This window comes from Leucopleurus acutus, assembly GCF_964270905.1.
Source record: "Leucopleurus acutus genome assembly, chromosome: 7".
In the NCBI taxonomy this organism is placed as follows: domain Eukaryota; kingdom Metazoa; phylum Chordata; class Mammalia; order Artiodactyla; family Delphinidae; genus Leucopleurus; species Leucopleurus acutus.
In genome coordinates this window covers 25,232,539-25,254,519 of record NC_139150.1, presented here as the reverse complement: position 1 = coordinate 25,254,519, position 21,981 = coordinate 25,232,539, and the positions used below count along the sequence as shown (strand labels likewise).

Here is a 21,981-nt window from a genome sequence, read left to right as displayed (position 1 = left end):
TGAAGCCTTTATTGTTCTCTTCCTCACCCTCACCCCTCCTATCACTGTCTATCAAAACCCTGCCCCTCCCTCCAGCCCGACCTCAAAGGCTATCTTACTTTCTAAAGCCTTTCCTGATTCCCCCAAATGGCATTAACTCTTCCCAACTCTCCTCTCTATGGGCTGCCGTCATCGCCAAGTTGTATTCCCTTGAGGACAGCAGCTGCGCCTGGGTGCTTACACTCAGATCCCCACGACACCGAGCCTCGGCTGGCACGTTTCCGAGAGGCCATTAAGAAGGGAGAATGGGGAGGAACGCGGAAGGAAGTGGGCATTCACACAAGGAGGGGCAGAGGGGAGCGTGCAGGAGCACAGGGGGTCTGATCACAGTGCTGAAAGCTGACGGCTCAGCTACATCTGCTTTTTGAACTTCCATCTTCCATCATGAGGTCACTGCAGCTGCCCCAATTCACTCCTCTTCTCCCCCCTCTTCTTCCTTCTCTCCCTTCCTTCCTTTCTTTCTTTTAGAACATTCATTCTCAAAGAAAGGAGCAGCGATATTACTACCAAGGGGATAAAAATTAATTCTTTGAATATGAAAAAAAACCTTTAGCTATTACAATGGTGTGTGGCTCTCCAAAGCGCCACCCTACCCAGAGAAATCTTATTAATTTCTCTCGTTAGGGATAATTTACATTTTAATTTATGTTTTCTCTTTGCGGGGGGATGGGATGGTGGCAATAATTTTATTTAAAGGTTGAGAAGCATTGTATTAGACGTATTAGAAACACTGTATAAGGTGAGGGGTGTAAGCATGATGGGCCTACACACACATATGTTTTTAAAACCCATGGAAAATTTTTTAAAGGCTCAATTCTTTCATTTGTAAATAATTAGAGAAGATATAAAGTATTGCCACTTTGGTTGTGATTCACTCACATACTGCTTTCTCCGTTTTGTCAATAAGAAAAAGAAATGAGTGTATTCATTCATCAAGATCTCAGTGGAAAAAAAAAAAAAAAAAGATCTCAGTGGAGGAGGGTCCTGTCTAGTGTGAGCCTGGCCCGTGTGCCAGCCGTTCCTCCTGCGGGTCACATCTCGCCCTCTCTTCTGACCGTGTCCCCTCGCCGGCCCCGCCATGGTATTTCTCGATTTTCTGATGATGATGTGCAGCGGATGAACAAGCGGCAGCTCTATTATCAAGTCCTAAATTTTGGAAAGACTGTCTCCTCGGCACCAGTGCCCTGGAAGGGGTTAACGGTTATAACTGGAAGGGAAAGTCCAGTTGCCGTGGTGCTCGGCGGCAGCACGGAACGTGCATTTCATAGAGGAGATTTTCTCTTTCTAGCAAGTCGAGTTGAAGATCATCCCGTAGGAGTGGAAGAAATTGTTGTTTTTAGGATAGAAGGAAGAGAGGTTCCTATAGTTCACCGAGTCTTGAAGATTCATGAAAAGCAAAATGGACCTGTGAAGTTTCTGACCAAAGGAGGTAACAGTGTGGTTGATGCCCGAGGCCTGTATAAACAAGGACGACATTGGCTAGAGAAGAACGACGTTGTGAGGACAGCGAGGGGATTTGTTCCTTACACTGGGGTTGGGACCATCCTCACGAGTGACTATCCTAAGTTTCAGTGTGCAGTAGTCTTCTTGCTGGGTTTATTTGTGCTGGTCCATCGTGAGTAAGAAGTCTGCCTTGCTGTTCCTGGAAGACGCTGTACTTTTTGTTCCTGAATGTTTGGAGCAGATATCGATCTGTGGTTGGTGGAATGGAGAACACATGTTGGTGCTTCTTGGTAGCCCTGGTTTGCATTAAGTTTATGTTTCCACGCCAGAGTACGTGTGGGCGGGTGCATGTGCACCACAGTGTGCACTCAAGGGGACTTTCAATCACAGAATTCCATATGTTGTCATTGTCACACTTTCGCATTTTTGTACATCAGTGAATTTTTTCTATTAAAAGGTTGAGCCAAAAAGAAAAAAAAGCTCTCAGTGGAGTGCCTATAAATTCATAGGGTTTTCAAGGTTTAGGAGAACTAACTCGAGTAAAGTATTGATACTTAGGAGCAAGACACATGCTAGGCATCAGTAATATAGCCACTAGCATCAGCGTCATTATTATTGTTTTTACTACATTCCAGGCTCTGAACTGAGGCGCTGGGAATAAGATGATGGTGGGGAAACAGACATAGTCTCCACCCTAATGTAGCTCACACTCTAGTGGGTGAGACAGAAAATCACCAAAGGATGTATAATTGCAAACTGCGGTGAGTGCAGGGGGAGCCGTGAGAACATATAACAGGAGGGACTGATTTAGTGGGGGGAGGAGGAATGAGGAAGGCTCCCGAGTGCAATGATAATGAACTGGGATCTGAAGAATGAGTTAAGTGGGTGAATGAGGATGTGAAAAGCACTCCCCTGGGAAGGACCAAAGTATATGGAGGCTTCTGCGAGGAGGGGAGCGTGGAGCGTTTGAAAGACAGAAACACCAGCGTGCCTGGAGCCTAGAAAGCGAGGCAGAAAGCGAGTCAGGATGAGTCTGCAGAGGCCTAGACCATGATAGGAGGTTTAGTTTTATCCGAAGATAAATGGAAGCTGTTGAAGGGTTTTAAGTCAAGGATTGATGTGCTATGACTTAGGTTGCCGTGGAGAAAATGGATTGGGAGAGGATGAATGGAAGGGGAGTGATCATTTAAGAGTTCTTGCAATAGTTCAGGTCTAAAGTGATAGCAGTGAAGATGGAAATAGGTATACAAATTTGAAGATACTTAGAAGGCAGAACCAGTAAGAATGGATTACATGTGGAGGGTGAGTGAGAGGGAGGGGTCTGGCTTAGGGAACTGCATGGACTGTGGTAACATGTCTGAGGCCACTAGTCAGTAAACAGCAGAGCCAGGCCTATAATCTAAGGCTTAGATCAATGTCCTAAAACATCGTAGCTGGTTCCCAGTGGCTGGGCTTCATTTACTTCTGCCCAAGTTCCTGTTGAAACATTGTACTCTGGGATACGAACCTCATAGAAAAGGTCTTCCAAAGTTGGAAGCATCTAACAACCTCGGATTGGATTTAGGGAAAGTGAATTAAAATTCCTGTAGCATGGGCAGGCCACTCAATATTGCTGAGCTGGCATCCTCATTCTGTTAAATACAGACGGTTAAAATACCCAAAAGGTAGTTCTGAGGTAGGGGTTAGAAGCAGTAGCATCAGTCTACAATGGGCACATCTGAACTTGGACCCTGGGCACCACGTTCCATCTTGCTCCTCAAGTCACAGTTGTGTCTTTTTCTTTGTAGGTTGTTCCTGTGACATGTGGGCCAAGAGGAACTTTGGGCTGGGTGTCTTTTTGTTCTGGTGTCCCAGGTGAAGTCAGCTGCATTTTCCTGCATGTTAGAGGCTCAGGAAATCTGTCCCTCACCATCACCAGGTGGGCCACCAGAGTGTTCTCTGTGCTTGAGGTCTGAAATCAAAATGGTAAGTTAAGAGCCTAAGGCAGATGGTCTCGAAGTTTATAGTGCATAAAAGTCACCTTCACCTGTGATGGCTTTTTAAAATATAGATTCCTGGGTCCCACCACCCTAGCTATTCTAATTCAGAAAGCCAGGATGAAGCTGAGGAATCTGTATTTTCATAAGCTCCCAAGGGCGAATCTAAGCCTGGAAAGTTGTCCATTTGGTTGCGATTCTTTGAGGGAAGAAACTCTGTCAGCTTCACTAACCCAGGGCCCAGTGGGGTACTAAATAAACATTTGAGTTCAATTGAATAAACACTGAATTTTGTCAAATTGAATTACTGTGTTGTGGCCTTATTTTCCTTCCCATCGATCCCAAGTCAATTGCTGAGGAATCTGCTAAGATTTTAGGAACGATAAAGTTTAGAGAGAGGAGTGAGGTTCAGGAAAATGTGTGTGTGTGATATGAGGAGTTATAGCAACCCGCAAGTTACTACCAAGCAGGTTAAAAGGATGTGGGATTCTCATTGTTAAGGACCTGCTGCTGCTGGGACTCCATTTCATTCACCCAATATTTTTGTGAAGCTATGTAATTAAAAGTAAATTAAGTCAGCCCCAGGCTGAACAAGGCACATTATCTCACCCCAAGGCATCCTCCCTGGAGCCAGGTGGCTAAATTCCAGGGGGCCCCTGTGCCCTGAAGGCAGTTGCTTGAGGGCTGTCCGGCTTCTTCTTGACCACGTAGGGTTTCATTCCCTTCCCTATGCCATCTCTTCCACAGCAGCCCATCCATACATTCCCCCCGCCCCCTGCCCTGTCAGTATTGAAATCTTTTATCGCTTGTGAGAGTGAAATATTCCAAGACCTGGAGCAGAACATCCCTCCAAGCTTGCTCTTACTATCCCCACACACGTGGCCCCTGACCAGCTTTCCTGTATAAACTCATGTCCTGATACATATTTGGAAAGCAAAACTTAAATCATACACTTGGTAGACATATGATTTTAAAATACCATGAACAAGAGGATGTATTTAGAGGGAACTCAGGGTGATGAGCAAAAAGGCCTTTGAAAGGACAAGGAAAACAATTCTAAGTAACTCATCTTTTACCTTTATCCCAAACAAGCTACCCACTAATGTTGCTTCTCACCACTTACTCCTTTATTCCCACAATCACTGTTCCACTTCTTTCTTCCAGACTGGTTCATGCTTTCTGAAGGAACCTGATTTTGCCTGTGACCTTTGATTGATCATGGGGTCAATGTTGGGTTATAGAAGGCCACCAGATGGATTGGAAGAAATTGAGAGCAGAAAGAACCACGTTTGAATCCTGGATCCCTTACGTGAGTGACTATGGATGAAATCTTCCACTTTAATAAATACCTGTGTTATGCTCCATGCTTTCCAGATGTGGAATGAACATTAGGGCAGAGAGAAGAGTTTAGAACTGAGTCTGTGACTCAGAGGGGGCTGGAGGCCTGTCTTTTTATTAGAGGAGACGCTATGAGCAGGAGGTAGGCTTGCTGGCTTAAAGGAGTGGTTTGCTAAGGTTTATTTTAGCATCAGAATTCCTGCTCTCCCTTTAAAAAAAATTTGTGTTTAAATAAATGTGTTTGTTAGTTTTTCTCCGTTGTATTCTGAAACTTTAGAACATACCCCATTGTACATCTGAAAACTCTTTCTAGAGACATTTGTTGGGTGGGCAACTCACACACTCACACATATGTGGAAAGCCATTGTATACAGTTTACAGAGCAAGTTAACTGAAGGTGCACCCATGGTAACAATCTTTCCTGATATGATGTTTCCCCTGGCGTATGAGAGAGACTTGGTTCCCCAAACTGAAAGTCACTCAGCAGAAATCTCCTGTTTTTCTAAATTGTGGTCAGTCTCTGGATGAATATAAAGCAGTTCTGAGATGCCATAGAGAGAAGTAAGAACAAGTTCATTTCCACTGACAACTTTTCTTGGAAGTACAGTCCACTTCCATCTCCTCCCCACCCCCAAATTTCCCGGTCTGAATCCAGCCCACGCTCAGAAAACGCCCTCTCCTCTGTAATGTACTTTAGAACATGAGTGCTTTAGGAAAGGAATGACCGATCTCCCAAAGGTCCAGAGGTTCTATTTGCCAGAGAGGTTGGATTGAAGAACATTCTGGGCTCCACCCAACCCTACATGAGTAAGAAATGCAGTCTCATATAGGACAAAGGGAAGGCATCTTATCATACAGGATTTTACTGACTAGGAGTAAACTAACGATTTAACCCAGAGAGGGTGACCTGAGGAAAGAAACTACTACTCTATCAACCTGTAAGCCCCATTTCTAACATTCCAGCGCCAGCTATACTATCCAAACAACCAGATTCCTAAGAGCACTTGTTTGGCCTATAACATGAGTCATTTGTTGAGAACTACTCTTGCCTTATGCTATGTTAGGCACAAAGAAAAATGAGAAAAAATATATTAATACCGTAGAATTGTATCAAGGTCTGGGACATAGTAACCATTTAAAAGTGGTGTTGTTGTTGTTGTTATTGTTGTCATTGTTGTTGTCGTTCCTGGGCAAGTTTTCTGCCACGTACCAGTAGTGTTGACATTATTGATTATTGACTTTTTAGACCTTGCTTGTATTAGGTTCTCCTCCTACTTCTTGATCCAGGACTTCTTTCATTTGTTTTTATAATAGATGTATATCTTTATCTATCTATCTATCTATCCATCGCTCTGTCTATCTATCTGACATCTCCCACATATTATTCCATTCTTTCCTCTCTGATTTTACTATGATGTAGTCTGGATTATAGCAAAAGCTTCTTTAATCTCTCTCCCTCTAGTCCGTGAGCCCATAGAGGGCAGGGGCCAAGGATTACATCTTTCATATACCAAGTCTGATAGGAATTCCATAAATAGTTTTTGAGGGCACATATGACCAATGAATTGATAAATGACTGAATAAACTAGCATGTTAGCCTTTCCACCACTAGTCTTTCTGTTTCTGGCTGGTCAGGCCCATTGCAAGCATACCGTCTCCTGAAAATTCCATCTTTATCTCGTTACTCCCTTGCTCAAAAATATAAGTGGCTCTCCATTATCCTTTAAGCCAGATTTGAAGCCACCCCCACCCTGTTATCTTGCTCTATCTGATGTGCTGTCCAATGCCCTCTCCTACTCTTGTGTGCATGAATCCAAGCGTCTGGCAGGTTGGACTCCTCTCAGGCACTGAATCTCTGTAGAGTCATTCTTTCCAGATCCTTGCTCATGACTTGGCCACCTTTCTCTTTGAATATCCAAACCTGACCCATCATTTAATGCCCACATCCTAGACCGTAGCAACAATTCAGCCCATATAGACAGAGCCCCTACTCAGAACTTCCCATACCCACATGGTTTCTGCTTGGCTCCTTGCCGAATGCTACCCTGTATTACTATCTGACGATCAATTTATAAGGTCCTGAGAGTAGGAGCCATGCCTTATGCTTCTTTGGATCTGGACCATTTTCAGGGAATCTTGTCAAAGTGAACTCAGTGCAACGTGAATTTTACAGAAGAGAATTCTCTGAAGTATAAAGCTGAGCTTGGTCCTTCTTGTTTCCATCTAACCACTAAGTTTACTCCTTTAGATGTAGAGTGGATCAGTCAGTTCCTTGGGTCCGCAGTGTATATCGTATAACATGTATGTCCTAATAATGGTGACAAAATGGTAGCTAACATATGTGAGTACACATATGTGTGAGTAACATATGTGTGCATATTTCAGTACTTAATACTCTCTGTGCAAGGCCCTGTGCCCAGTATCTTAATATTTTAATTTAATCATCAAATTCCTATGAAATAAGTTCTATTATCCTACTTTACAGATGAGGAAACAAATCAGAGCTTCAAATATCATCAAGCCCTGGCTCAGTTTCATGCCCAGCGCCAGATTCTGGGGATGCAGGTATCAATCACGCACAGTCTCTACTCTCAAAGGGTTTAGAGACTAGGAGAAAAGAGGAAACGAATAATTACAATTCAGTTCAATAAGTGCGGTATCTGAACTAGTATAAGCCTTTCCTCTATCAGATGAAGGTGGTGACCAACCCTCTCCGATGTCCAAACAATGCCTTAAATTTCTTAATATCAGCATTTAACGTCTGCAGTCTTCCTCCTAATAACTTATACTCCCAGTTTAGTCATGAGAAGACATCAGTAAATTCCAAAAGAAGGATATTCTAGAATATACTTGAGCAGCACTCCTCTAAATTATCAAGGTCATCAAAAACAAGGAAAGCCTGTGGGATTGTCACAGTCAAGAGGAACTAAGGAGACATAACAACTAAAGGTGATGTGGTATCTCGGTTGGGGTCCTGGGGCAGAAGAAGGATATTATATAAAACCTAAGGAAATTTGAATGAAACATGGACTCTAGTTAATAATTATGTGCCAATATTAGTTTATTAGTTGTAACAAATATACCATACTAATAAAAGATGTTAATAATGGAAACTGACTATGGGGTATAAGGGAACTCTCTGTACTATCGTCTCATTTTTTTTTTGGTAAATCTAAAACTGTTCTAAAATATAAAGTCTACTAAAAAATAATAATGTTAACCCTTAAAATAAAGGTTGTGAGTGACTGTCAGGATAATGAGTCTAGGAAGGCAAGGAATCTGAGCAAAGGAGTCCATTTATGGTGGGAGGTAAAGAGGGGAAGATGGTGAGTTTGGTTTTGGAACTATTGCCTTGGAGAGTCTGGCGGGAAGCCCAGGTGCCCAAGAGGCAGCTGAAGAGCTTGACTTGGAGTCTAGGGGAGTGGAAGAGGAAGACCTGGGCTGAAGACACACACTTGGGAGTCATCATGCACGCAGGTGAGAGTTGAAGCATTTGATATTCTAAACACCATTCTGGAGATCAGTAGCCAGCGAGTCTGTTATTCCTGTGTGACGGATGAGCCGGAGGAGGCGGGGGGGAGAGCCAGTTTGGTTATAACTACAGAGCAGCTGGAGCTTTCATCCTCAGGGGGAGCCAAAGCAGCCTTGTGGGCACAGATGCTGTGTCTTCCTTATTCCGGAAGGCAGTTTCCCGAGATAAACTCTGGATATGATCATTATATTGGTGAGTAAGTTGATCTAGCCTCAACTGCATAGACAGGGATCCCACAACACAATGCTTCCACGTTATTGAATACATTGGTTTTTCTTTTAAAAAAAAAAAAAGGAAAATTTTAATGCTTTCTTCCATTGCACGTTCAGGGTAATTATCTTAGTTGAAACTACTTTGATAACCATCTTTCTTGAGGACACAGCACCTCAGTAGTTTTAAAACCTAAGTTAATTAGATATCTGATGTTAACAAAAGCTTCCATTAAAAAAAAAAAAAATCCTCAAGAGCTGCACCCCCCAGACTCTTGCTACAGCAGAAGAGTCCATGCTAAGTACAGTTTTTATCATCAAACTGGCACTTTTGTGTAGTTAATCATAGCTGTCTGCAGCCTCTGGGATGGAGAAGGTACACCCCCCAACTCTTACCCCCAAGGATGAAAGACTCGTCACTATGGTAAAATCCTTGTTTTTCACATGACAATCCTAGCGAGCTGGGTCTTACATACACTAAGATATTAACTTTGCTTATTGTCTAGTTTGTAGGGAAAGGATATTTCTTGGAAATTTAAGGGGGGATAGTCTTAGTTAACGCTAAGATAAGTATCCCAATGAGCATGAAAAGATGAGTAGAATTATCTAGATGTGTGCAAAATGGCAAGCCTCCTAGCAATAAATTCCCAGAAATGTAAACTCTCCTGACTATAAGGAAATGAAGTTTAGAAAAGACTGCTATATCCTTTAGAATCTTTCTACCCCACCCCAAACACGCAAGCATGTGTAAGGGAACATGTACACACATGCGCACACACCTTTGACTTCCAAGCTGAGCAATGCAAGGGCAGTTTCATCAGCTTTCTTTAGGTCAGAGAAAGAAAAAGTTGGTAGCTGGAAATGCTGCAGCTTTGGCTCCTGGCAAAAGGCAAAGAGTGGGATCTGTGGCCACAGGCAGCCTGTGTCTGAGCTCCTGCTCTCTCTCATGGGCTCTGTAACCCCAAGCATGTTGCCTAGCTCCTCTGAGCCTCAGCTTCCTTCTTTAAGCAATGGGGGGCTCCCCTGGTGGCGCAGTGGTTGAGACTCCGCCTGCCGATGCGGGGGACACGGGTTCGTGCCCCGGTCCGGGAAGATCCCACATGCCGCGGAGCGGCTGGGCCCGTGAGCCATGGCCGCTGAGCCTGCGCGTCCGGAGCCTGTGCTCCATGACGGGAGAGGCCACAGCAGTGAGAGGCCCGCGTACCGCAAAAAAAAAAAAAAAAAAAAAAAAAAAAAAAAAAGAAATGGGGATAGAGATGCTCATCTCAATTCAATTAATACACATCAAATGTCTTCCAAGTGGCAGGTACTGTTCTGGGGATACAGTCATGAACAAGAAAACACAATGGCCTCGCTCAGAGACAAGTGCATTTCTGGGAGGTTGCCGTAAGTACTCAGGTATTCAGGATACTTGGGTTACTTGTGGCTTGCAGCCTGTTCACTGAGTACACAGTATTACTGTGCTTTTCTCCCACCCCAAGATGAGCAGTTGAACTTGAGTAAAAGGTACAGTCGAACTAAGGGACATTTAGCAGCACGAGGCCTAGGACTGAAGGGTGGTAGTTTATGGAGCATCAGAATGCTTTAATAGTAAATACATTGAAAATCCAATGTGCTTTGGCGTCATAAAGAGCTGGCCCTGAAACCTCTGCTTTGTCCTTCACTACCTATATGATATTGTGCAAAGAGATTCTATAATCTCTTTGAGGTTAAATTTCCTCATCTTTAAACTGGAGCTATTGTTAGCGATACCTACCTAAGGTTGATGTTATAGGTGATAAAGGAAATACTATATGCGAGAAGGGCTGGTTTTATGGCAAAGTGATAGCCACATGTTAGTTATTATTATGTTCATTGTTATTAATGATTAAACTCCAGCTATGACAACAGCCCCCATGTGGTGCGTTTGGGGCTGATGTATTGCAGCAGCAACGTTAACACGTTTCATAGGCTCCAGGATGACATCCAGTTACTGGAAAGATTTGTAAATAAGTCCCGACCTCATTAGGAGCAGATCCAAGGGCTGTGACTTTCTTCCAAATAATCGCAGCAGAGACCATGGCACAGAGAGAAGGCCTGGGTACAGCCTTTCCCAAGTTCTCAAGGGCAACATGTGGCTCCTACTTGGTCTCCTCCTCAGTTGACTTGACTCCTCTCCACATCAGGGATTGGGTGGAGAGCATTTAAGCACCACAATTGTACATCGATCTTAGAAACACCCCTCACCGGTAGTCAACCAGAAATCTAATCTGAGGCCAGTTTACTTCTCACGACCCAAGAAGAGTTCCAGGCTCACCTGAGGAACCACCACTGAAGCACTTGGGGAACCTTCATAATGTCCACAAAGTAGCATTTTAATCCTGATAGTCCTGGATGCCCGAGTCAGTCTGAAGAATTGGTTTCACCATGTCTTGTAAGAGGCCATGTAAATATGCAAATAGGCTCTTGGAGAATATCTCAGATGTTCCAGAGTTTTAAAGGTAGGCTTGCAGGAATTCCTCTGTGTTAGGACAATATGAAATGACTCACTAGGGCTTAGTTATGCCAACTACCTTAGTTTCATGAATTCATCATACAGTTTCATACCCCAGTACCTTGGCACATGTTTTACTCTGTTTGGGGGAACAATTCCTCCTCTGCTTGCCTGTACATTCCCTATTCATCTTTTAAGACCTAGCTCAAGCATCCTTCTGTGAAGACGTTCCTGATTCCCACTCTCTCTCCACCTCACCAACAGGCCTGGCTTCAAGTCCCAGGACCAGGCCCATTTAGTGAGTTCTCAGGAAGTGATTATTGTTTTCTCAAATTCTTGGAGTTGACCTGGTTTCTTCTCCAGTCTCTGACAATTAGACCAAGTGCAATGTGAGAGGCTGGAAATCAACTATGCAGTTGTGAAACCTTTGATTGGTAGCAAGATTCTAGGTTGCTCAAATGTGAGTTATGTAACCTACACATTGTGCAATGGGCAGGAGGACCTCACTGTGAGCGCAGATTTGGAGGTTATTTCTATTATAATAGCACATCTGCCTCATTTCTACTGAGGCATCAAACCTCCCAGTCCCAGCACAGCTCCTGGTCCAAAGCAGGAACTTAACACAGATTTGCTATTTCTGGGGGACAAGAAGAGAAGCTCAAAGGGGAGAGGATCCTGGGAGTCCTTCCCTTATCTTCTCTATTAGACTGACCTACTTGCGGAAACCCATGTTGGCTGCCCTGGAAGCCATTTCCCCATTCTAAGATAGTAATTAGGTCAGAGGAGGCAATCTCATTGCTGATGATGAGGTTGACTCTATGTAGCACTATGTGTTTGGATGAAAAATGCCATCACAGTTCAAAGTAGTCACTATTATCTTATTATGTTACTAATCAAAAAAAAATTTTTTTTTGCTTTTTTATGGTATGAAAACCACTATTTTAATATTCTTAGAAAACAATTCCTGTTTCATATTCATTCCTTCTACTTTTCCTATTTGGATATCCTTCTGCCAAAGATTTCGACCAGAAGAAAGAGCTGAACCAAGCAAAACTAAATCTAAGATGGCTACACGGCAGTCAGGCTAAAGGAGATTAGGGCTATGGTCACCCCAAGATGTGGAGCCCTCGGGGGGCCGTGGTTGTCAATCCATCCCAACCCTGCTCAACACTTCCTTCCCCTGGAGGACTCCCTGCTCCTCAACCAGAGGTGGCCTTTCTTCCTCCACACCTTGTTTCTCTGAAGACACTTACCATTGTGTGTCTTAACACACACTTAGTAAATTAAGAACTCCTTAAATTTGAAGACTGTGACCACACGGTTTGGTGGAAAGAAGATACACTCTGGAGACAGACAACCTTGGGTTGATTATTTGGTGGTTGTTGATTAGCTGTGTGCCATTAGATAAGTCACTCAAAGTTTCTGAATTGGCTTTATCATCTCTGAAACAGGGATGACACCACCTACTTTGCAAGTTAGTTGTGTTGATGCAGTAAGATCACATAAACACAGGGTTTGGCAGTACAAGTGAGTGCTGTGGGATTAGACAGCCTCTCCCACTAACCAGCTCATCAGTTCTGTCAAGCTACCTAACCCGCTAAGCCTCAGTTTTCTCTTCTGTAATATAGGGTCAACAGGACCCTCCTTATAAGGTTTTGAGAGGATTAAATGAGCTAATACATATGAAAAAACTTGCCAGCTAACTTGCCACAAAGAGAATGCTCAATAAATGTTGGCTATTATCAGTGCTTCACCCATTGTCATTTCTCTCCCTTCCTCCTTGCTCCTCTGAAGCATCCTACACAGTGCCTGGCAGAGAGGCAGGAGATACTGCTGAAGTGAAATGATGTTATGATGCACAGTTCATCACATAAGCTTGGGTGTCCGTTTCCCTGTTCCAATATTTTACAGTCTCAAGGATTTTTCCTTGAAGTTAATTTCCATGTTTAAAAGGAAGACCTCGGCTAAAATGTCCAGATTTAATTAGTTTAGAGGGGAAGGGAAATAAGTGTTATAAGAAGAAGGAAGACAGAGAGAGAGAGAGGAGGAGAGGAGCGACTAAAATGGGAAGGGACAGAGAACATTCTGGAAGACGATTGCTAGGTTACCCTAGCACGGGTCACTATACTCCTCCTACACTCATGTGTCTTGGATTTTGGAGATATGCTCATTGTCGCTAGAGTGGGGATGGCTGGAGGATGGTTAGAGGTTGGCACATTTCTTACCTAAACCAGGAAAGTTTAGCATCCAGGAATCTGCGACCAGGACAGACCCAGCCCCATAAGCATTTCTCATAAGAAGTGCAGTGAGGTCCCTGTTAGCCCTGCAAGCTAGTGGCCCCAATGGCCCAGAGCGTGCTTCTCCAGAAAGTGAGTATGTCATTCTTAGTCAGAGTTGTTCCCTCTCAGAGTCCTCTGGAGTCACGGCCAGGCCCCTCCACACTTGGTCTAGCAGCAGAAACCAATCCAGGGCAGTTCCTGGACCGTGGGCCATGCTGTCCTTGGCCAGCTCTCTCTGCTTCCATGGAGTCAAGCCTAGCATGCAGCCTGCAGAGTGGTTAGAGCCCTGGGTCTCTGCTGCAATTAGAGCATGGGATTATAAATTCCAAGACGATTCTATTTGGGACAATTCTCTTTTCACCAACTCCCAAACAATTCTTAAAAACCACCCAGAGATCCACACTTGCAGCAACATTTCCTTTGTCTCAGAACCATCTCTGGGGGTGCCAGGGGCCAGGAAGAGAGTCCTGTCTTCCTTTTGTTCTTTGATTCCTGGATGTGAATAGAAACCTATGCTACTCTGGGAAGGGCTCCGAGGTCAAGGACATGGGATGTTTACACAGGAGGTTTCACCATATCCAAACTTTCTATCAAAAAAGTTAGGTAATGGCATGGACATATATACACTACCAACGTAAAATAGATAGCTAGTGGGAAGCAGCCGCATAGCACAGGGAGATCAGCTCAGTGCTTTGTGACCACCTAGAGGGGTGGGATAAAGAGGGTGGGAGGGAGGGAGACGAAAGAGGGAAGAGATATGGGCACGTATGTATATGTATAACTGATTCACTGTGTTATAAAGCAGAAACACACCATTGTAAAGCAATTATACTCTAATAAAGATGTTAAAAAAAAAAAAGTTAGGTAACGGCTTTGGCCCACCCATTGGACCCAATAACATTTCCTTAAGGATCCTGCAGGAGACCCCATCTCCTTATCCACACAAAATGCTCCAGATTCTGGAAATCATGCTTTACGGTAAAAAGCGGTTTAACTTTTCTAAAACTTGTAAGTACATTAGGTCATGTTTCACTTCTTTCTTTGACTTGTAACTCTCCCAAGAAAATATGGGGGCTTGGCATCCTCCCCCTCCCCAGGATGTTTAGGAAATTGTATATTTGTGGTTTCCTTATGTTAAGGAAAATTTCCTTTCTTCCCTCCATCCCATCCTGGAGTTGGGCTTTGCTTGGCAAACTTTTACCGAACAGAAGAAGGCCCTCATCCTATGGTCTTGCCTCCCATGTTTCTTGACTATTCTCTTCTCTACAACAAACGCCCACAAGGAATATTCTTTTTATGCTCATGCTTCCACATAGCAGTCCCATGCTGGGAACAAACACTTCCGAATGTTTCCCCCTCCCTTTTCCTTCAACTATAACTTAAAAAAAACTGAGATGTAATATACCTGCAATAAAGTTCACCCATCCCAGATGTACAGTCCAGTGATTTTTTGCATATATATATATACACCTGTGTAACAACCACTCTGATCAAGACATAGACCATTTCCAGCTCCTGGGAGCCTCCTGTGTGCCACTTGCCTGTCAATATTTCCCCACCAAAAGCCATCACTCTTCTGACCTTACTTTTACCTTTTCTTGAACTTCATATAAATGAAACTGTACAGCATGTACACTTTTGTGTCTGGTTTCCAATGTTTTTCTACTGGGAATTCACCTTCTTTTTTGACACGTGAGGGGCACTGAACAAATATTCACTGAAATAAATGTATAGAAGATCCAAGTATGAATCTGATTTTTAAAAGAACATGTGTTATAAGGAAGAGAGTTTCAGGGCCAGATAAGATCTTCTCTAGTAAGGAAAGTAAGGGCAGCAGCAAGACCATTGCTCCTAGGTAATATTACAAAAGAAGAATATGAAAGATATTCTTCACATACTTCCTCCTCCTCAGCAGCCGTAATGGTAAATTCTTTCTGCTGTTAGGTTCACATTGGATTGTTATTTTTGAATTATTATTTTCGGGGAGGAGCCTGACCCCAGGGAAGGGGCACAGCTCTGAGTCAGGGGCTGGGTTGGCACCACTGTGAGCATGGCACAGTGGAGAGAGTCAGGGGACCTGGTCCAGATGCTTCCTGGTTGTGTGTGCTTGGAGAATCACTCAGCATTTCAGCCTCAGTGTGCTACCATAAAAAAAACTATTGAGTGGATTAAAGAAAATGATGGCTATAAATGTGCACTGAAAGCTACAAAGCACTAAGCAGATTAGCTCCATAAACTAGTTGTGATGGTTCCTTTTATGTGTTAATCTGGCTGGGTCATGGTGTCCTGATATTGGGTCAAACGTTATTCTGGATGTTTCTGTAAAGGTGTTTTTTTAGATGATATTAACATTTAAATTGCTGGACTTTGAGTAAAGCAGATTGCCCCCCATAATATAGGTGGTCCTCATCCAGTCAGTTGAAGGCCTTAGTTGAACAAAGACTGAACCCACCCTGAGCAAGAATGAAGCCTGCCAGCAGATGGCCTTTGAATTTGAACTACAACTCTTCCCTAGGTTTCCAACCTGATGGCTTACTCTGCAGATCTTGGACTTAATAAGACTCCATTATCACATGAGCCAATTCCTTCAAAGAAATCTCTCTCTCCCTCCCTCCCTCCCTCTCTCTGTGTGTATGTGTATATTTGTGTGTGTGTGTGTGTGTGTATATATATATATATATATATATATATATATATATATATCTCCTGTTGGTTCTGTTTCTCTGGAGAACCCAGACTAATGTGCCATTTTTCATGTACTTTATTGATACGAATGATTTCTTATTTATTTTGCTGCTTCTTTCATTCCAGATGCTATCTAGTTTATTGTTTCTTTTCTGTATCACTGAAGAATATATTTAAATCACATTTTCTTTGTTTTGCTTGTTATTAAATCTATTTCAAGTAATTTTTGTCATCCATGAGAGAGGAAGGTGGAAGTCACTTTTCTGCAGACACACTACACGTTGCACTCTGAGCTAGGTTGTTAGTGACATTTAGAGACATTACTTCTTACCGCCCCATTAATTTCAGCATGCTATGCTTATTGGTCATGTATTTAGACCTACTGGCTCACTGCTAGGCACACTCCACCCTCTGTGACACCAAGGTCATGCTAAAATTTCCCTAGAAGTTTCGATGTAAACGCCAGTATCTGAATTGAGCACACCCAGCTTTGTCTGGCATCTAGAATCCTTCTTCCTTCCCGCCATAGTGAACTGATCAAATCAACATGTGAAACTTTCTGACATCTCTTTGGCCCTTCCCTAACACAAAGTTTCAATCCAGAATTATTTCTTCTAGACCCTTCCTTATCTTTCCTTGAGGGCCTCCCAGGCAAAGAGTACACCCAGTCCTGGCTTACTTTCTATAGGACCTGAGGAAAGGGAAGTAATAGGATTTGGAGGAGAAATTTTATCTTCTTCTTCCTTCCTAGTGAAGGCCCCACCCCAAATAATGGCCAGTTGTGTGTCTTTGAGGACCACAAAGCGGGTCAGGGTGCTGTCAGACAAAAGGAAGCGGGGCCATCGTGGTGTGTGTCTTTTGTCATTAAAATTCCTGCTCTTGTTCTTGGATTGCTTCACCGATACACGCATAATTTCAGATTTTAAAAATTCCCATGTGATCAGATATCTTTAGCTTTATTACTTTCATCTGACTTTGTTGAATCATGACTATATGAGAATATGATGGGTAGAATTTCAGTTTATATCACTGAGTTCATCTCAGGTCTCTATGTGCTCTTCTTCCTCCCTCCTATCCCTTTCTTCTTCTAAAAAAAAGTTATGGGGGGGGGACTATTTCCCAGATTTTAAATATAGTTTTTCCTGATATCTATCAGTTCTGTATAAGCATTTCCTCTTTTATTAGTAGGAGATGTTCTTCAGGTCTTTGATCGCACACTGGTTTTATATCAATAGATTTTGAGACATGCTCATTAAGCCATTCACTCATGTATTAATAGCCGAAAACGGCATCATTTGTTGTTTGGTCTTAGATGGTAACTTATTCTCTCCATGCCTCACCTTCTTCATCTGTAAAGAAGGGACAAGAATATTCATCTTTCAAGGGGTTTGTGGTGAGGATTACAAATAATGATTATTTTTCATTTACAATAAATGACTATTTATATTATTATCAGCTTTGAAAACTACTGATGCATTACATATATGCTTTTGTCTACATCAAATGTTTTATTTAAGAGAAAATAAATAATGTTTATGAGGTGCTTGATGTGGTGCTGGATATAACAGGTACTCAGTAAATGGTGGTTACCATTGTAGTTATTACAAGTTCAAATCATGGGTCTACGTATGAGAAGAAATGTCTGAAACAAGCATTTAAAGCACTCAGTTCAAGCCCTGTGTGAGGCATCATAAGACATCATAAGCCCAAATAACAACTTCCCACCCCAGGGGAATAAGTTTATAATCTAGCTGTGGTAGCACACGAACGTGGCTGGCAAATGAAGGCACAGGCCCAGTCTGTGCTCTAGAGCAGTGCTTCCCAAACTCTTCAATGTCATATCACACAGAGGAAATAAGAATATAATAAGGTTGAAGGGGACTGGAGGTGTCTATATGGAGCTCGATTTTTTAAAAATCACTAATTTTTTCTTTTATGATAAATTGTGATGAAACAAAGATTTTAAGAATATATTAAATATTAAATTTATATAAAACTCCCAAATAAATGTTTTTAAATTTTTCAGTGAGTAATTCAGCTTGTGTTCATTAGCATAACTTTAAAAAATCTCAGTCCTTATGCTTGAAATGACTGCACAATCCCTGACCATGATATTTTAATAATTGTCTCTTCAAATTCTTGACCAGAAACTTCTCACATAGATGTGGTTCAAATTATAAGACATTTGCATAACAATTAAAACTTTTCTACAGTTGAAATTGTATTTAAAGAACCTAACAACTCTTCCTCTTTTATTGGTAATAATGGATTGTTTATAATAATGCAAATGGATTTCAAATCCAATTGAACTTATGTCAAAGTTTCAAAATAATGATGAAGCTCTAATTTGTAAGACATGCAGGCATTCTTAGAGCACACACCCTTCAGCCAGCTAGTAAACCACTGTCAATGGAAGCATCTTGCTTTACGGCTTTAGTCTGATTCAGGGTATCTCAACGTTGGCACTAGTGACATTTGGGGGCAGATAATTCCTTATGTGGGGACTCTCCTGTGCACTGTAGGATGTTTAACAGCTTTCTAGCTGCTACGTACTAGACGCAATAATCCCCCACATCTCCAGACATTACCAAGTGTCCCCTAGGAAGCAAAATTACCCCGTGTTGAGAACCACTGCTCTGCGTATTAAATGAGAAACTTGTAAGGCACCTGCTTGCACACAGCATTGCGGTTATGACCTGGGTTCAGACCCATCTCCTCCCCTTGCAGGCTGGATGACCTTGCAAAAGCCACTCAAATCCTCTGAGCATCATTTCTTCACTTTAAAATGGGAGCATCATCCCTACTGGGTCTGTCTCACTGGTTAATTAATGAAAATCAAATGAGATCTCAGATACAGCAATGCTAAGCCATCTATGCCGTCAGTACCGGCCTTGACACACTAGAACTGTGTGAGGGATAGTGTGGCAATGAGGCCTCATGGCTCAACTAAAATCCCTTCCAAGTGACTTGTGACGTCAGAGCGCTCAATACATTTTTGCTTCTATTGTTATCATCCCCATTCTTCAGGCGAAGAAGCTGAGGCTCTAAGAGGTAAAGGAGCTTGCCCGATATTGCACAGCACAGTGCAGGGAGACAGGGTTGAGTTCAGAAAACATGAACTCCAAAGTTGCTGTGTGTCTACGACATTCACGTGCTTCCCAGTGAACACAAGTGCCATGATTAGAAATAAAAAGCAGCTCCTTCTGTGAGCAAAGGGGGGGTTGCCACTTACAAAATAGATCTCTGTCTTATGGCAGGGGTTGAAGGAAGTACCACGGGACAACAGGATAAGATAATTTAGATACGTGTCTCCTGCTTTCAATTCGGAAAAGCCAGATCTCCTCAAGAACTGCTGGAAGGCAGCTGAAAATGAAAAGGCAGAGCCAACCCTACCTCCATTCTATGAATCATTCACTCGGAGGGTTGAGTTGTGCCTTCCGCATCTGGGCTCTTTTATTTTTAACTTTGCAAGCCTCGGTTTTTCTGGCTTCCTAGGGGAAACCCCTCTGGTGCCAGCAGCTTCGCTTCAAGCCCTGGTCGTCCTGCAAGCCTCTGGCTGGCGGAAGGGGAGCACAGAGGACGGCTGTCCTCTTAGCTGGCTTCCCTGAGGGAAAGTTCCTGATCTCTGGAGTTCTAAAGCCTGAGCCCAACCGCCACCATCACTGCTACCTGCTGTGCTCAAACACATTCAGTTCAGCTGCCTTGTAGAGGGAATTCTCCCCTCTGGGTCTTGCCTGGCCTTGCAAATTATACTGAGCCAGGGGTGACTTCTCAAGCTCCCAATTTGTGGTTTGTGGTTACAGAATCATTAGGAGGGCAGCCTCTGCAGGGTGCAGGTTACACCCAACCATGCACCTCTTCTCTCCTAAGCCCCTGCTCTGGACACAGGATTCCCGGATTCCAGGCAGCCGAGGGTGGGGACAGTGCACGAAGATCAGCTGCAGCTCTTTCCAACAGAGTCCCAGCCACAGGAAAAAAGAAGTTTCGATTAGCTTGGGTACAGTGCCCTCCAGGAAGATGCCTGGCAAAGTCCTAAATGAATGTCAAGAGGTGGGATGTAGGGAGGGGAGCATCAGGTTTGGAGTCAGAGAAATCTGGGTTTGGAATCCCAGATCTGTCATCCATGAGCTGTCTACCTTCTACTAATCATTCAAAAGAATGAGCTTTTTCTCCTTTTTTTTTCTTTCCAGATGCATATATATATTCAAAAAGACTAGTTAATTAACTTCTTCAACTCTGTACAATCAGGTAATTCTCTCAAACACAGCTGAGGTGAGAATGTACAAAGAACATAGCACCCAGCACAGATGGGCGCTCAATAAGTGCTGCTTCATGTCTTTCCTTCAGCAACTCTTTGTTGAGCACCTGCTATGTGCCATTGTCCTGGGCCCAGTCCCAGATGGTCATTACTCTGCACTTTATAATGCTACAAGTGTGGAATCTGCAGTCAGAACCCAGCCTTCACTCTAGTTCCTCTTCTTACCAGCCTGCAATGCCAGGCAAGTCATTTCCCTTCTCTGAGTCCACATCTCCTCCCTTGTAACATGGGGAGAACACTTACAGGATTGTTGTGGTGATGCCATGAGATCACACACCTAACGCAGTGCCTGGTACAGTGAATGAGTTAATGCATCTATCTTTTTTTTTGCTTCTTCCTTTCTACTCATCTGCTAAGTACTTGAAACTGCTCAGAGGTGAGGAACTTCTAAAATGCTTCTGATTGTTGCCTAAACAGTACAAATATTGCCCCTCACACTAGCTGACTGAATATTAGTAAGACTGGGTGTTCCTCATGCCAGCTGATACCTACAGGTTACCCTTTCTGCCTCTGTTTTAGCAGCACTAAACTCTGTCTATTAAATCATCTGGAGAACTTTAAAAAGTATCAGTGCCAAGGCCTTCCTGTGGAAGTTTCTAATGGACAGCCAGAAATGAAAACCACTGTTTCTTTTCCCGTTGTTCACTTTTCATTTGAAAAGGTCAAAGCTCAGGGAGGTTAACTGAGTTGCTGGAGGGCAATCAGCTAATATGGAGCCTGAATAGGAGTCCAAGCTAGTTGTCTAGCACAACAATCTTCCCATTACTTTATGTTCTCTCTCGTTGTCTCAGCGACCTTTAGGCATCTGGTTGGCTTTTCTGCTTTAAACTATAAATGAGGCTTGAGGTGGGCTCCCCAGAGTTGGTCTCCACAGAGCAGAGAGAGTAGGCCTCTCTGCTGGGCTTGGAATTTCATGGAGTATCTTCATTCCACAGATAATTCCTGAGACATCTGCCGTGACCCACAAGCTGGGCTAAGCCTGATGATGCAGTGCGAATGAGACACAGCACCTGCTCTTGAGGAGTTCATGGCTGCTTGTTATGGGCTGAATTGCACCCCCCTCAAATTCATATGTTGAAGTCTTAATCCCCAGTGCTTCAGAATGTGACTGTGTTTGGAGATAGAGACTTTAAAGAAAAAAATTAAGTTAAAATGAGGTCATTAGGGTGGGCCCTAATCCAATATGACTGGTGTCTTTTTAGAACAGGAGATCAGGTCACGGATACACACAGAAGGAAGAACATGTGAAGACATAGGGAGAAGAAGATGGCTATCTACAAGCCAAGGAGGAGGCTTCAGAAGAAATCAACCCTGACACCTCTTTGATTTCAGGCTTCCAGCCTCCAGAACTGTGAGAAAATAAATTTCTGTGTTTAAACCACACAGTTTATGGTACTTTGTTATGGCAGCCTGAGAAAACTCATACACTGGTTCTAAAAGGGAGACAAGTAAGGAATTAGTCAACTAAAATACCCTGTAATAAACATCAGGATGATCATGAGATGGGGTTGCTATAAGAGCCCAGGGGAGGTCCCCAACCCTGGAGGAGGGGTTGGGAGGCTGGCAGATATGGCTCCACTGGGGAAGAAACACAAGCTGTGTTTTCGAGAACAAGGAGTTTGCTGGGGGAAGTGGGAGAGTGTAATGCAGAAAACCAGACTAGGGAATGTGAAGGTGCAAAAGTAAGAG

At 43.1% G+C, this 21,981-nt stretch overlaps 1 pseudogene across 1 annotated transcript; it reads left to right on the top strand.

The window, feature by feature from the left end:
* The first annotated feature begins 1,117 nt into the window (after positions 1-1,117).
* On the top strand, positions 1,118-1,745 carry LOC309963614 (signal peptidase complex catalytic subunit SEC11A-like; annotated as a pseudogene). The gene has a single exon. The product of its transcript is annotated as a signal peptidase complex catalytic subunit SEC11A-like (transcript).
* The last annotated feature ends 20,236 nt before the right edge of the window (positions 1,746-21,981 follow it).